This window comes from Rattus norvegicus, chromosome 1, assembly GCF_036323735.1.
Source record: "Rattus norvegicus strain BN/NHsdMcwi chromosome 1, GRCr8, whole genome shotgun sequence".
Lineage (NCBI taxonomy): Eukaryota > Metazoa > Chordata > Mammalia > Rodentia > Muridae > Rattus > Rattus norvegicus.
Window position 1 is genome coordinate 71088824 of NC_086019.1, and position 15424 is coordinate 71104247.

Consider the following 15424-nt stretch of genomic DNA (forward strand, 5'->3'; position numbering starts at 1 on the left):
ACTGCACTGGCCACAGTCGTGTTATAATGTTGTCTAATTGTCTCTTTTTCTTTTTAATCCTCACTCCTGCCCTGGACAACCTGTTGACTGACTGAGCTGCCTTGGTCAGTTTATTTATACTCTATCCTTTTTGGGATCAGTTTTTTGATTTCTGATGAAATGAAAGATATTGATAAGAATTGCTGAGTATCTTTGCAGAATATCAAACTCTTTGTATTGTCTTCAGATTGATTTCTCTTGTTTTATCTCATTGCAATACTTTTAATTTATTTTAAATCCTGATCTAATTTTTGGAGGTTTTGGAACTGTCTGTGCTTTCTCAAAAATGTCATTTATTGTTTAGACAACGTTGCTCAAAAACAAACTGTTGAGTACCTAGAGAAATCAAAATCTCACCAATTGTGCTCCACTGTTTTAGAGAAGCCTTGTGTTACTTTTCACATGTCATGCATGCATTTTCTGACTCAGCTTGCTGTTACTGCTCATATGCATGTAGATAAAGGATTATTTATTCATTAATGAAGGAATGAACTATAATTAACCATTTAATCTAGAATCACATGTGTAATATAGTTGAATTTTATGTTGTTATTGCTTGTGTAGTAATAGGAAAGAATAAACACAGACTTGCATGGTGACTGGAATAAGTTGGATTTCCACTTACACTGTGTCTTTCAGTTATTTCTGTTGCTTAGTCTAAAATATTAGTTACTAAAAAACCTTGAGCATGGACACTGACCAGTCAGAGAGAGTAATATTCCTGTATATTAATTGAGAATTTTGTTTATGACTGTTACAGTATAGTATGTAGATTCCAGATAGAATACTGGTTATCCAGTGAATCAGTGGGAAACTCAAGTTTTATGTCAAGTATGATGAGGGCTGCTCATGGACCACATGTTACATGTTCCCTGAATATCAGGTATAGTTTTTCAGCATCTCTAAATACATTTGATTCCTTATAAAAAAATCTGGGTAGTTATTGGATATATGCGTTTTAGAGGTGAAAGAATTTTTCATCTGCGATTAAACTGGTGAATATGTGGGCTTTTAATTCTATGAAGAAGCATCAAGAAACATGGTAGGGAAGGGAGAGGTATGACTCTATGTTGCTAGATGTTATTCCGACTCAATGAACAGTTATTATAGAAGTAATGTAGAATGTAATTTCAGCAATTAAAACATCAAGCCTTCTCCTTCCATGATATGTTTTTTAGCTGAATCCTCTGAATTTAACAGAGTTATTTGTCTAGTTTGCCATGGGAAGTTACTTACTTAATCTTGGGCAACTCATTAATATCCCTAACTAAAAAAATGACACCCATCTACTCTCTGCTATGAACTGCCAATAGGTATTCATAAAAGCTCTGAAACTTAAAGACCCCTCTTCTCAGCCTTGATAAAACATCGTTTGTTGGGGCTGGGGATTTAGCTCAGTGGTAGAGCGCTTACCTAGGAAGCGCAAGGCCCTGGGTTCGGTCCCCAGCTCTGAAAAAAAAGAACCAAAAAAAAAAAAAAAAAAAAACAAACAAAACAAAAAACATCGTTTGTCTCAATCTCATCAGAAATTGTGCAAATTTAGGTCCAGAAGTATTTTCACTGCATTCTTCTGCATTTTCTGGCTTTGGCTCTTTCAATTTTTTACTATGTCTTCTAGGATGCTACCTTCACCTGAACCACAAGGTCTTTCTTCAGTGACAGCCTCTGTCTGGGACAGGACTGCTGGACTGGGGCCCTTCCCTGAGCAGATTCCTGAGAAGGGCTTGACCTTTTCAAAGAAAGAACATGTTCCCGGAAGACTGTTGCCTCATTGTCTAAGAAGAACATCTTGCAGTTTAATGATTCATCTTATATCCTTGGGTACTTCCCAGTACCCCCACACACACACCCTAAGCTTCAGTTCCTGCTTCAGAGCTTTAAATGCTGTACACTCCTCTCAATAAACAGATTTGACAAGGACACTGCTTGGTCTCGCTCCTCTTTCTAGCCTGTTCTTCCACAGATACGGGTCCCCCTTGATCCCCGTGAATAACTGAGTTTCCACTGGCGGGGGCAAGGCTCCTTAGGGGAAGGTCTTCTGTCTTAGAGTTTTACTACTGTGAACAGACACCATGAACAGGACAAGTCTTATAAATGACAACATTTAATTGGGGCTGGCTTACAGGTTCAGAGATTTAGTCCATTATCATCAAGGTGGGAACATGGCAACATCCAGGCAGGCATGGTACAAGAGGAGCTGAGAGTTCTACATCTTCATCTGAAGGCTGCTAGCAGAATACTGACTTCCTGGCAGCTAGAAAGAGGGTCTTAAAGCCCATACCCACAGTGAAACACCTATTCCAACAGGGTCACACTTTCTAATAGTGTAACTCGCTGAGCTAAGCATATATAAACCATCACATTCAATTCCCTGGCCCACATATCCTTGTTCAAACATATGAGTGTATTGGGGTAGCATGCCTAAACATATCATAATAAAAAATCCGTTTAGTCCAACTTCAAAAGTCCCCATAGTCTATAGCGGTCTCAACAATGTTAAAAGTCCAAAGTTCAAAGTCTCTTCTGATATTCATTCAATTACTTAACTGTAACCCCCAAAAGCAAGGCAAGGAACCATCTGGGCAAACTCTAAACTCTGCATCTCCATGTCTGATGTGAAAACAGTCATCAGATCTTCAACTCCTTTTTCATCTTTGTTGACTGCAACAAACTTCTTTCTCCTGGGTTGGTTTCACTCCCTGTTAGCAGCTTTCCTCAGCAGAGAGCCCATGACCCTGGCATCTTGAACATCTTGGGGTCTCCAAAGAAATTTTCAATGCTACAGCTTCTTGAGTCATTGTCTGGGATCTACACAGAATCTTCTGGGATCCCCCAAAGGGCTAGTGTCACTTTACAGCTCTGCCCTCTATAGCAGTCTAAGCTCAGGTTGATCCATTCCACAATTTTATAAATAAAATATGAAAATAGGTTATTAAGGGGTTGGAGAGATGGCTCAGAGGTTAAAAGCACTGGTTTCTCTTTCAGAGGGCCTGAGTGAAATTTTCAGCACCACATGGTAACTCACAACCATCTGTAATGGGATCTGATGCCCTCTTCTTGTGTGTCTGAAGACAGTGACATTGTACCCACATACATAAAATAAATACATCCTTTTTTTAAAAAAAAGTAGGTTATTAAGAAATACATCTTTCACACAAGCATTTCAGGAAATGGGAATGGTGTAGTATTAGCAAAGACTATAATACAGTGTGGCAAGGTTAGGACATCCAATCCAATGTTGTAAAAGGGGGGCATGAGATATCTCAAAAACATAAAAGAAAAACACACAGAAGGTTTGGGAGAGATATTCTCAGTCCCTTATAGTATTAAAAATAGAGTTCTTCAGGTCAGAAACCATAACACCACAAGTCCCTTGATTCATACCACTTTTACCTCTTCAATCATATTCCTCATTTTAGATGAAGAATGATATTCCCTTTTCATAGATAAGTAGATAAGTTCTAAAAGAAAGGCTCATACTGATGTAGGCATTTCTTGAGCCTTGTTGGGGATAATACAGATGTCCACCTTAGTTCCCAGTTCGACCCATTATGATTTTCTGTACTAATGTCTATGCATGACAATAATAGCATTCACTGATGATAGCATAGCACCACAGTTTACTTTGAATGCAATCAAGTCTTTGAAAGGAGACTTGCTATTGGTACTTTTTAGAAAAACAATGGTTAGTTCCCATGACTTATCATACTACCTGTTCCTGATCAAGTTTCAGAATCTGACTTGAATTTGATCTCTGAAAAGAAGCCTTAAATCCAATCTGAAAAGTTTTTGTTGTTGTTGTTGTTTTTGTTGTTTTGTTTTGTTTTGTTTTTGGGAGGGGATACTTGCCTATTGCTTCCATAATGCAGCATTACCAAGGCAATTTAAAAAACAAAATGAGACTGAAACCAGAGAGTTTATTTTGACTGACGGTTCAAGAGTGAAAACAGTTCAACACTGCAGAATGTGCTTACATAAGGCAGCCATGTTGGTGGAATATAAAGCTGAGAATTCACATCCTCCTTCTCAATCAATAAGGAGGAAGCGAGTAAAATAGATTTGTGGGGTTTTTCTTTCTGAGCTGAACACTAGTGAAAGTACCAATTACATTGTGACCAATGTGGGGCATACAGTCCAAATACATAAGCCATTGGGGGACATTTAAACCAATACAATCTGTCTTCTAATATTCACACTATAATTGTATCAAAAGGAACAATTTTCAGGATTTTAAATTAATGTGAAAAATATACTTTAAATTTCTTGTTTGTTGCTGAAAGGGATCTTCACTCAGCTGGCTGTGGTGGTTGAAAGACCCCCCTGAGTGGGGAGACCCTCACTCAAATCTCAGCATGACGTTATCCCCCAAGAACTCACACAACACTGTCCTTGTAATCACATGAGGTTTATCGATAGCAACCAGTGCACTGGGGCAGTGGAGTCCGACCCGGCTGGGCGAAGAGGTATTTAAAGGGAGAAACCACAACCCGAGGGGGCAGGGATGATGTCATGTTTCTTAGGAAAAACTCTCTGTTTTTTAAGATTGTTTCCTAGGAGAAGCTGTCTCCTGCTTCTCAAGATTGTTCTCTAAGATTTATGGTCAGCTAGTTTCTGGGAGAAAGCTGTTGAGCCGGCCAATGTAGTTACCCATTCTATAGCCCTAGGAGAGGCTTGGAACATACAATTTTGGGGCCTAACCTGTTTTTTTTTTCTGCTCTAAACTTTGTGTCTAGGGGGGGCAACTTTAAAACTTTTACCTTTCAGTGGTCTGTAACCTGATATGGAAACTATAGGTCTGCTGGCTCTGCATCCTATGTTCTGCAAAGAAGTAAACTAACAGTAGTATGGGAGAAAAAAAAACCAAACCTTTAGCTAGCACCATTAGAAACGAAAAATTAAGGAACCACCTTTAATGATCAGTTTCAGCCAAGCAGCATCAGAACTTGGTAGTTTTAGCCATCTGGTTCTGGATTGACAATCAATAGAGGTGTAGGACCAGAGATGTGCAATCTTGTACTGCAGTCAAGAACACCCTCTGAGGCCAGGAATATGACAAAGGAGTCCCTGTGTGAAGACTAGATAGACCTTTGTGTAGAGCTGTGAAGGTGAATCATAGAATGACTTAGAGACTCCAAGATATTGGAGATTCTAGACCCTTGGGATAACTATCAAAAAGAGATTTTAAAAAGGGGTGGGAGAGAGTCAAACTAGCCCATTAGAGAGAATTCAGCAAAGCAAGGATGCAAGAGACATCTAAGTCATTTTCTACCAACTGTGGAGATACAGGATTTGGACTTGCCTTGCTGGTTTGTGGTCCTGATTTGCAATATTTCCACACTCTGTCCAATTTACTGTATTGTGGTATGGTAATATACATTATTCTATTCCATGGTATGTTGGAAATATGTCTTCTTTTTAGAGGGGGTTATGTCGGACTCTCCTGGGTCCCCTACAGTGTTTGACCCCTGCTGAAGCCCTGCTGATTCATGTAGAAGCCTTGTGTTCCTAACAAAGGAACGCCCTGGCCCGGAAGTGACACACCTGGGTGGTACACCTGGGTGATAATTGGTTCCTGTCTTTTGTTCCTCTTTGTTCCTGAGGGCTTAAGCAGGTTTTCCCACTGTGCTTCCTGGAATTTTCCACATGGTGAACTTGGGGTATATATTCAGTGAATAAAGCAAAAGATTTGGCATTCTCTTGACATGAATGACTGAGTATATATTTTTTCTTAAACCTCGAAGGCCTCTGCCCGGCTCTCAGTACCATGTCGTTGAGGGCACCAACAGGGTTACAGTTAAATGATTGTTTTGAATCTCACCTCAACTTTATTCTTAAAAATCCTGTTGAGACAATGAAAGAACATGGGGACTATTGAGTATTCAGTGTGAGTGTATTTTTTCAATAAAAATTGCTACAGGTCTTCCTGGACTGAAAGTGGAATGGGGTAATTTACATTTTACAGGCTCTATACACTCCTGTTTGACTTCCTGGTCCCTGGTTAGTAGATGTACTTGAGATTGCTAGGAGGGGTGGTTTTAATCTTTCAGCCCCATGCCTGCCAACAGAGCCATCTTTTTTGCCTCTCTAGACTTGAACTTGTAATGTAAAAATAGACATGAACATAGCACAACTATGTACATTAATATTATTTATCTCCAGTATGAATTTTCCAAAATAAAGTAAGATTGTGTTAATTTGAAGGCTTAGTCAAATCCTTCGTGTTTCTCTCATTTTGTCCTTACAGATTTTCTCTTTGTAGTTTTTTTTTTTGTTGTTGTTGTTGTTTTTTCAGGGGGAATCAATAAAATAATTTTATGATATACATTTCTACATTGTTACACTTGAGCAGTTTTTTTAAGTACAAATTCTTTTTATTAATTTAATTTTTTTAACAGTCCAGATTTTACTGCCCTTCTGGTCCACCCTTGGACTGTTCCTCATCCCATAACTATTCCTTGTCCCTTGTCTCCAAGAGGATATCCCCACCCCCTCATTCCCCTATCCCCTACCCCACCAGAACTCTAAACTCTAAACTCTCTGGGACCTCCAGTCTCTTGAGGGTTAGGTGCATATCCTCTGACTGAACCCAGACCTGGCAGTCCTCTACTGTATATGTGTGGGAGGCCTTATAACAGCTGGTGTATGCTGCCTGGTTGGTGGTCCAGTGTCTAAGAGATCTTGGGTCCAGGTTAATTGACACTGCTAGTCCTACTACAGGGTTGCTCTCCTCCTCAGCTTCTTCCAACTTTTCCCTAATTCAACCATTGGCACAGAGGAACATATCCTAAACAGAACTCTAATGGCTCATGGTTGAATATCAAGAATTGATAAATGGAACCTCATGAAACTGGAAAGCTTCTGTAAGGCAAAGGACATTGCCAATAAAACAAATCAGCACCCTACAGATTGAGAAAAAAACTTCACTAACCCCACATCCAGTAGAGGGCTACTATCCAAAATATATAAAGAACTCAAGAAGCTAACCACCAAGAAAACAAACAACCCAATGAAAAAAAATGGGGTATAGAATTAAACTAAGAATTCACACCAGAGGAATCTCAAATAGCTGAGAAGCACCTAAAGAATAGTTCAAAGTCCTTAGTGGTCAGAGAAATGCTAATCAAAATGGCCCTGAGATTCCACATCACACCAGTCTGAATAGCTAATATCAAAAACAGATGCTAGTGAGGATGTGGAGAAAGAGAAATACCCCTCCTTGTTGGTGGGATTGTAAGTTGGTACAACCACTCTGGAAATCAATCTGTAGAGTCATCAGAAATTTAGAAATAGATCTACCTGAATGCCCAGCAAAACGATTTTTGGAAATATACCCAAAAGATGTCCCACCATGCCTCAGGGGCATGTGTTCCACTATGTTCATTTTTGTTCTAGTTAGAAGCTGGAAACAATCCAGATGTCCCACGACAGAAGAATGGACACAGAAAATGTGGTTCATTTACATGATGGAATACTACTCAGTTATTAAGAACAAGAACATCCTGAGTTTTGCAGGTGAATGGATGGAACTAGAAAATATCACCCTGACGGAGGTAACTGAGACCCAAAAGGACATGCATGGTATATACTCATTAATAAGTGGACATTAGCCAAAAAGAGTACAGAATATTTAAGTACAAATTCTTTTTTTATTCTTTTTTTTTCTCCACCTTTATTAATTTGGGTATTTCTTATTTATATTTCAATTGTTATTCCCTTTCCCGGTTTCCAAGACAACATCCCCCTAACCCTTCCTCCTTCCCTGCTATATGGGTGTTACCTTCCCAATCTCCCCCCCCCCCCGTTATCACCCTCCCCCCAACAATCACGTTCACTGGGGGTTCAGTCTTGGCAGAACCAAGCGCTTCCGTTCTACTGGTGATCTTACTAGGTTATTCACTGCTACATATGCAGTTGGAGCCCAGGGTCAGTCCATGTATAGTCTTTGGGTAGTGGCTTAGTCCCTGGAAGCTCTGGTTGGTTGGCATTGTTGCTCATAAGGGGTCTCATGCCCCTTCAAGCTCTTTCAGTCCTTTCTCTGATTGCTTCTCAGTTCAGTGGTTCACTGCAGGCATTCGACTATGTATTTGCAGAATTCTGGCTGTGTCTCTCAGGAGAGATGAATATCCTGTTCCTGTCAGCATGCACTTCTTTGCTTCATCCATCTTATCAGGTTTGATGGCTGTGTATATATATATATGGGCCACATGTGGGGCAGGCTCTGAATAGGCATTCCTTCAGCCTCTGTTCTAAACTTTGCATCCCTATTCCCTGCCAAGGGTATTCTTGTTCCCCTTTTAAAGGAGTGAAGCATTCACATATTGGTCATCCTTCTTGAGTTTCATGTGTTCTGTGCATCTAGGGTAATTCAAGCACTTGGGCTAATATCCACTTATCAGTGCGAGCATACCACGTGTGTTTTTAAGTGATTGGGTTAGCTCACTCAGGATCATATTTTCCATTTCTACCCATTTGCCTATAAATTTCATGAAGTCATTGTTTTTGATAGCTGAGTAATATTCCATTGTGTAGATGTACCACATTTTCTGTATCCATTCCTCTGTTGAAGGGCATCTGGGTTCTTTCCAGCTTCTGGCTATGATAAATAAGGCTGCTATGAACATGGTGGAGCATTGATGTTTAGAGATATTAAGGAATAGTGATTGTTGCTTCCTGTTATATTCGTATTTGGATGTGGATTATGTTTGTGTTCTTTTCCTCTCTTTGTTTTGTTGCCAAGACGATTAGTTTCTTGCTTTTTCTATCTTTTGTATTCTGTTGCTGATGCTTGTATCTATGGCTCCTTGTCTCTTCCTTTGGTTTTGTATATCCAAGGTTGTCTCCCTTTGTGCTTTCTTTATTGCTTCTATTTCCATTTTTAATTCCTTCCATTGTTTGATTGTGTTTTCCTGGAATTTTTGAGGGATTTTTGTGATTCCTCTCTATAGTTTTCTACTTGTTTATTTGTTTTCCTGCTTTTTACTAAGGGAGTTTTTTATGTCTTTCTTGAAGTCCTCCATCATCATGATCAAATGTGATTTAAAATCTAGATCTTGCTGTTCTGGTGTGTTTGGATATTCAGTGTTTGCTTTGGTGGGAGAATTGGGCTCCAATGATGCCATGAAGTCTTGGTTTCTGTTGCTTGGGTTCTGCACTTGCCTCTTGCCATCACGTTGTCTCTGGTGTTACTTTGTTCTGCTATTTCTGACAGTGGCTAGACTGTCCTATAAGCCTGTGTGTCAGGAGTGCTGTAGACCTGTTTTCCTGTTTTCTTTCAGCCAGTTATGGGAACAGAGTGTTTTGCTTTCATCCGTGTAGTCTTTTCTGTCTACTGATCTTCAGCTGTTCCTGTGGGTGTGTATCCTGAGTCCACCAGGCAGATTGCTTGGAGCAGAAAAGTTTGTTTTACCTCTGGTCCTGGGCCTGAAGTTGCTCCTGGGGGGGGGGGGGGCGCTGTGTTTCAGCTCTCCTTGAGGGCAGCAACCAGAAGGGCCTGCCCAGCCTTTTTTTGGGACCCTGCCCACAGGGGTCCCAGATGGTGTTAGGTGTTTTCCTCTGGAGTTAGAAATGTGGGCACATTTTAGTCTCTTCTGGCTTCCCAGGCATGTCCGTCCCTCTGAATGTTTAGCTCTCCCTCCCTTGGGATTTGAGTGCAGGGAGCTGTTGACTGGGTCCCTTCAGATCAGGGCGGTGTCTGGAGCGCCGGGGACCTGCTGCTTGAGTGCCCCCATCTTCCTGTTCCCAAAGGTCCCTTACAGTTTCCTCCTGGGCCAGGGATGTGGGTAAGGGTGGGCATTATTGGCAGTCTTTCCTGCTCTGCAGTCTCAGGTGTTCCCACCTGTCTGGGCAATGAGCTCTCTCTCCCAAGGGGTTTGGGAGCAGAGATCTGTGGGCCAGGATCAGCGGGGTATGGGCTCCAGCTAAAAACCCAGAAGTGTCCGTTCCCAGAGGAATTTTGCCTCTGTGTGTCCTGAGTCCACCATGAAGGTCACTTGGAGCAGAAAAGTTGGTCTTACCTCTGGTCCCGGGCCTAAGGTTTCTCCTGGGGAGCTGTGTTTGAGCTCTCCTTGAGGGCGGCAACCAGAAGGGCCTGCCCCACCTTTTCTCGGGACCCTGTGCACAGGGTTCCTGGATGGCGTTAGGCGTTTTCCTCTGGAGTCAGAAATATGGGCTGAGTGTAGTCTGTTCTGGCTTCCCAGGCATGTCTGTCCCTCTGAAGGTTTAGCTCTCCCTCCCACAGTATTTGGGTTCGGGGAGCTGTTGACCGGGTCCCTTCAGATCCAGCCAGTGTCTGGAGCACAGGAGACCTGCTGCTTGAGTGCCCCTATCTTCCGGTTCCCAGAGGCCCTACACAGTTTCCTCTTGGGCCAGGGATATGGACAAGGGTGGGCAGTATTGGCGGTCTCTCCCGCTCTGCAGTCTCAAGAATGTCCACCTGTCTGGGCAGTGAGCTCTCTGTCTCACGGGTTTGGGAGCAGAGAGCTGTGGCCAAGCTTAAGTCCAAATTCTTAATGTTTTCTAAGATTAAACATTTACTAAAGGCAAAATTTTACACATTTCTCATGTTCATAATGGTTTAGTATTTATCCTGCTTTGCTTTTTTTTTTTTTGAGCATGGATTTTATGTCTTTTATTATGTATAACAACTGAAAAATGACATATTTTTACTTTAGTAGGATTCCTCAGTAGAGTGAATTGCCTGATGTATTTCTGCATTACAAGATGATGCTGAGAAGTGACCAGATGATCAACTGTGTCTAAAAATATCTTAAGCTCCATGGTGGTATTATTCAAAAGGCAAAATTTGCTCTGTGAGATTGTGGAGAAAAGTCATCAAAGTCTGATGCTGGCCCTGTGAGCATCAATATAAAGGAGCTAGTCAAAGTATGTACATTAGTGTAATCCAACCAAGACTATTTTCTAAGTAACAGGAGAAATTTTGTTTGGATCTGAGGCTAGCTATGGAAGGAAATATAGTCAGGGCACTGCCAAAAACCAATGTCTGGACCAAGGGTTCTAGGAAGGAACACAGTTTGCTACATGTAGAAATATTGAAGGTTCCTTTAACTAGCTCTGTTTACATTAAAGCAGTTATTTGACTGGTTCAAAAACTTTGTTTACAAAACACAAAGTAATCTCAGAAATGTATAACTGATCCAATAATAACAACTGACTGGTGCCTGGACAGCCTATAATGGGAAATCCATATCATAGTGAACATTACTGAATTAGCTATTAAATGATGGTAAGAGCTGGAGGTTGGAGATATGAACTATGAAACCTTTTCATCTGAGATGACATAGAGGTACAATCATGAATGCATGGCAGCTTTCCTAACTACACAAAAGTGGCACAAAAATCAAACATGAAATACCAGGTGGAATGATGGGGAAGAAAAAAGACAGAACAGTAGTGGGATAGTGAGAGATAAAAAAGGTAATGTTGTGTGTGAATTATCATCACAGTTCAGTGACCAATTCCATGTAATGTTTAAACATCAAGATTTATTAATGACAAAACTTAAACAATACCTATCCAACTACAACTTAAGAAGAAATACTACTGGACTGGAGAGATGGCTCAGTGGTTAAGAGCACCGACTGCTCTTCCAGAAGTCCTGAGTTCAAATTCCAGCAACCACATGGTGGCTCACAACCATCTCTAATGGGATCCGATGCCATCTTCCAGTGTGTCTGAAGACAGCTACAGTGTACTCATATACAAAATAAATAAATAAATCTTTAAAAAAAAAAAAAGAAGAAATACTACTGTGTATTTGGAAGCATATTTTTGGATACAAGTTTTCCAAGAATGCTTTTTAAACAGGGGAAATAGTATTTATCAGTAACAGAAAAATCCATATTTTCTAGAAGGGAAAAGCACCAAGAACCACAGGACACACTAAATGCTGAGTGTCAGGGCCACTGGTTTCAAGATTTTTGAGCTCCATATCACCTGAATTAAAAACTTCACAAACTCCAAATCTGGTAACTCCTGAGGAAGAACCACAACACCTACCTACTCTGGTACATACATGCTCCTGTAGCTCATCAGCATAGAGTTTCCTTTGGAACAGACTAACTATACTATACAACCTTTCATGATGCAAGATTATTAACCCTGAAGAAGAGAAGGAACATGAATGTGCTATTTGAATCAGTAATTCATTCTTTATTCCAATGGTTTCTGGTATCCAACAGTGGTCTCTAAACTTAACTAGACTGCATTTTACAAAGTCCACCTGTATTTAGGGCCCATCCTTCTATAAGTTTGTTAGACTTAAGAATGAATCAACTCAGCAAGACATGGCTCCCTTTCTTATCACAAATAACTATCAACCCTGTTTTACTGCAGCATTTCTGTTGCACTAATGTACCATATAGGTCTTCCTTTTGAAAACAATATTTTATATAATCATTAATACAGAAAAGTATACTCCATAGAATTCAAACTATCTCTTTTGATAAAGATTTTCAGATTCCCATGACAGGGTTTACTTCAAAAGAAACATGGGAGAAAATGAAGAATCTTGAGGGCCATAAATCATGGACCCAGAGGACGTGGGCACTCTGCACCCAGGAGAAACTGCCAGTAATTATATACTAAGTGTGCTTCATGCTATGAATCGTGAATAATATTTTCATCCACAAAACTCTGAGCTTCCTCTCAGCCAGGTCAGGAACAAAAACTAATGCTGATGACAATGTATAAGGAAGAACTGCGAGAGCCAAGTGGCTTACACACCCTTTGTCCCAGGAATGTTTTAGGAATGTCAAGCCCATTTACACCCTCTGCGACACTTAGCCAGTTGTTCATTCTTAGTTCTTATCATTTTTATAGCTTCTGCCTCTAGAAAAACTGTTCTTATCAGTTTATATCCGCAACTTATGGTTTAGGGCTATAGGGAGGGTGGTGACCGTAATGAAATTGGTCCTGGGCCCTGGGTGACATTCCTGCCAGCTTGTCTTTATAAGTCGCTTTTTTTTTTCATTTAAGTTTGAGAGCTTGATCAGAACACAGACTTGCTCTCCTACTTTGTGCCTCCTGTCCCCCTTTCTTTCGCCCCTCCCCTCAGATTTCCAATGAACCCCGAAAGGCCAGTGAAAAATAATTTTTTAAAAATAGAAAATAATACAAGTTGTTTACAAACGACAAAATTATTTCAGAAAACCATAACTGGACAAATACAGAGAACCAGTAACTTCTGTCTGCACAGCCAGTAATAGGAAATCATAAAAGCTAGAGATTTGAGATCTGAGCTATGAAATACTATCTTTTGCAATGTCACAGATGTACAATAATGAAAACATGACTGCATCCTTAACTCCCCAAGAGTGGTATGAAATAATACATTTTATGAGAGTATCTTCACAGCTGGCAAGTTCATGGGAATATCAGTTATGTCCAGTTGATATCTTCTACGTTGTCTCTAAGAGTCTGCAAACACAACACAGAAAAATGTCAACTTCGGAGAAACTTCACAGCTGAGAGTGATTAGGAACTGAGGGTCATTCAGGACATTCAAAACAATGTTCATTCAGAACAAACACAATAGTATTGAATCTGCCTGTAAATAGGTGCAAATAAATGTTAAAATTGATTATGCATTCCATAAAACAGAAACATTTTGTGTTAGTGAAACCAATGTATTAAATTGTGTGACAATTACTCTGTCCTTATTACCTTTGAATGTACTATCTCTCACAGCAGTAGTTCAAATTACTGTGAAAATATACTTTCAACTTCTTTCTTTTCTTAAATATTTGGACTCTATTTCTAACAGGATTTTTGAATATGTAGACAAGTGATATTCATGATATCTTTATGTTTTCCTAGAAAGCACAGGGTAAAATGCCATATACTGGGCCTATCACAAATGTACAAGGATTAAAGCCTGGTGGCTGGAGATGTGGCTTAGTAATAAGAGAACTTGCTGTTCTTCATTGGCAACTCACTAAAGTTCCAAAATCAAGTGTCTTCCTCAGACTTATACATTCACTAAAAGAGCATGCAGTGAATATAATTACATACATTATATGAGGATAATCATATCCTTAAATAATAAGTATTTTTAAAGATATAAAGAAAAACTCCTCCACCACAGTCATTTTCTTCCCAGAATCTCATTTTGAAATAAAGAACTTTTAGGTAAAGGAAGAAAAAAAGGCAGTGGTGGAGCATTCCAATTATGTCAGTACATACCTAAAAGAATGCTGTTTTTTTTTTTAATAAGTATAAAGAGAAAGAGAAAATAAACTGGCAAATTGAATTTCATGTACTGTTTTCTTTCTACTGTCACTTGAGAACCACCCCATTCCTTGTTCAATTCCCCTAAAATACCTGTATCCGTCTTCACCATCCTGGGCTCTTAGTTCTGATTCACAGCTGAGCAGATCTGGCTGGACAGCCAGACACCCACATGTGGGAAGGAGATTTTTGAGAAAGTACTTGGAACATTTCAGGGAACAAAAAGGAAATGCTCCCACCTACCAAACGAATAAACATGAAGGAAAGAGAAAATACCTTAACAAAGGTGTCTTTTTTCTCTGAGGATTTCACTCTCCTGTATCAGACAGGAAACTCATTCATACGCACAAGTAAAGTTGTTTACCCCAGAACATGAGAAAGAGCAAGAAAGACTGCAAGAAAACTATTCTGATCCACAGAATCCAGACTGCTGTATGCCTCCTAAAGGAGGTCTCTGAAAAAAAAGTTGTTACTGGCATTTCCACTCCTGTAAGAAGTTTACAGTCACAGAACTCAGTGTCAAAAAATTATGCAAAGAAAACACAGCAGCTTGGCCAAACATGCATGGGCACAGTGCTTTCTTGAAATAAAGACATCTTTCTAATGTAAGTGAGCAATCATAGTTATTCAAAAAGTGCTTTCTAATTTTGTTCTGCTTTGTATTGAGATTTCTAGCTATAAAAATACACAGCATGTATACTTGGCTGACCAAGACCTTATTAGGTCTAATAGAAACTCAGGGAAAATGAATAACTCAGGTTATTTCTCCAGCAATGAAATGAGACAATTCAAGCCAGATTAGAATATATTAATCAGGTTTATTGGGAAGCTGGTCCTGGACAAGTATAGTGGCCCCTAAGAATGGAGGACGACAGAAGAGTCGCCAAAGGGGGAGGGGGAATAGGGAGAGAGAAAGAACGGGCAGGCATACAGAGAGAAAATAGAGAAGGACAAGAAGAGGAGGAAGTGGTAGTGAAATTGAGAGAGAGAGAGAGAGAGAGAGAGAGAGAGAGAGAGAGAGAAAGAGAGAGAGAGAGAGTCCAAAATATAGGGAAGAGACTCTGGGCAAAGTGCAACCCAACTCCTGGGCTGGAAAGTTTAGGGCTGGGCACAGCAGGGTATGTCAGATAGGGATTGAGGG

At 40.1% G+C, this 15424-nt stretch overlaps 1 protein-coding gene across 1 annotated transcript in view; it reads right to left on the bottom strand.

Annotated features, from left to right (window-relative positions):
* Nucleotides 1–2125: 2125 nt before the first annotated feature.
* Nucleotides 2126–15424, bottom strand: part of LOC102555644 (zinc finger protein 182-like) — a 40199-nt gene continuing 26900 nt past the window's right edge. The window contains exon 3 of the transcript XR_010059545.1: nucleotides 2126–14522. The gene's annotated coding sequence lies outside the window, so the exon portion shown is untranslated. The remainder of the gene's footprint in view (nucleotides 14523–15424) is intronic.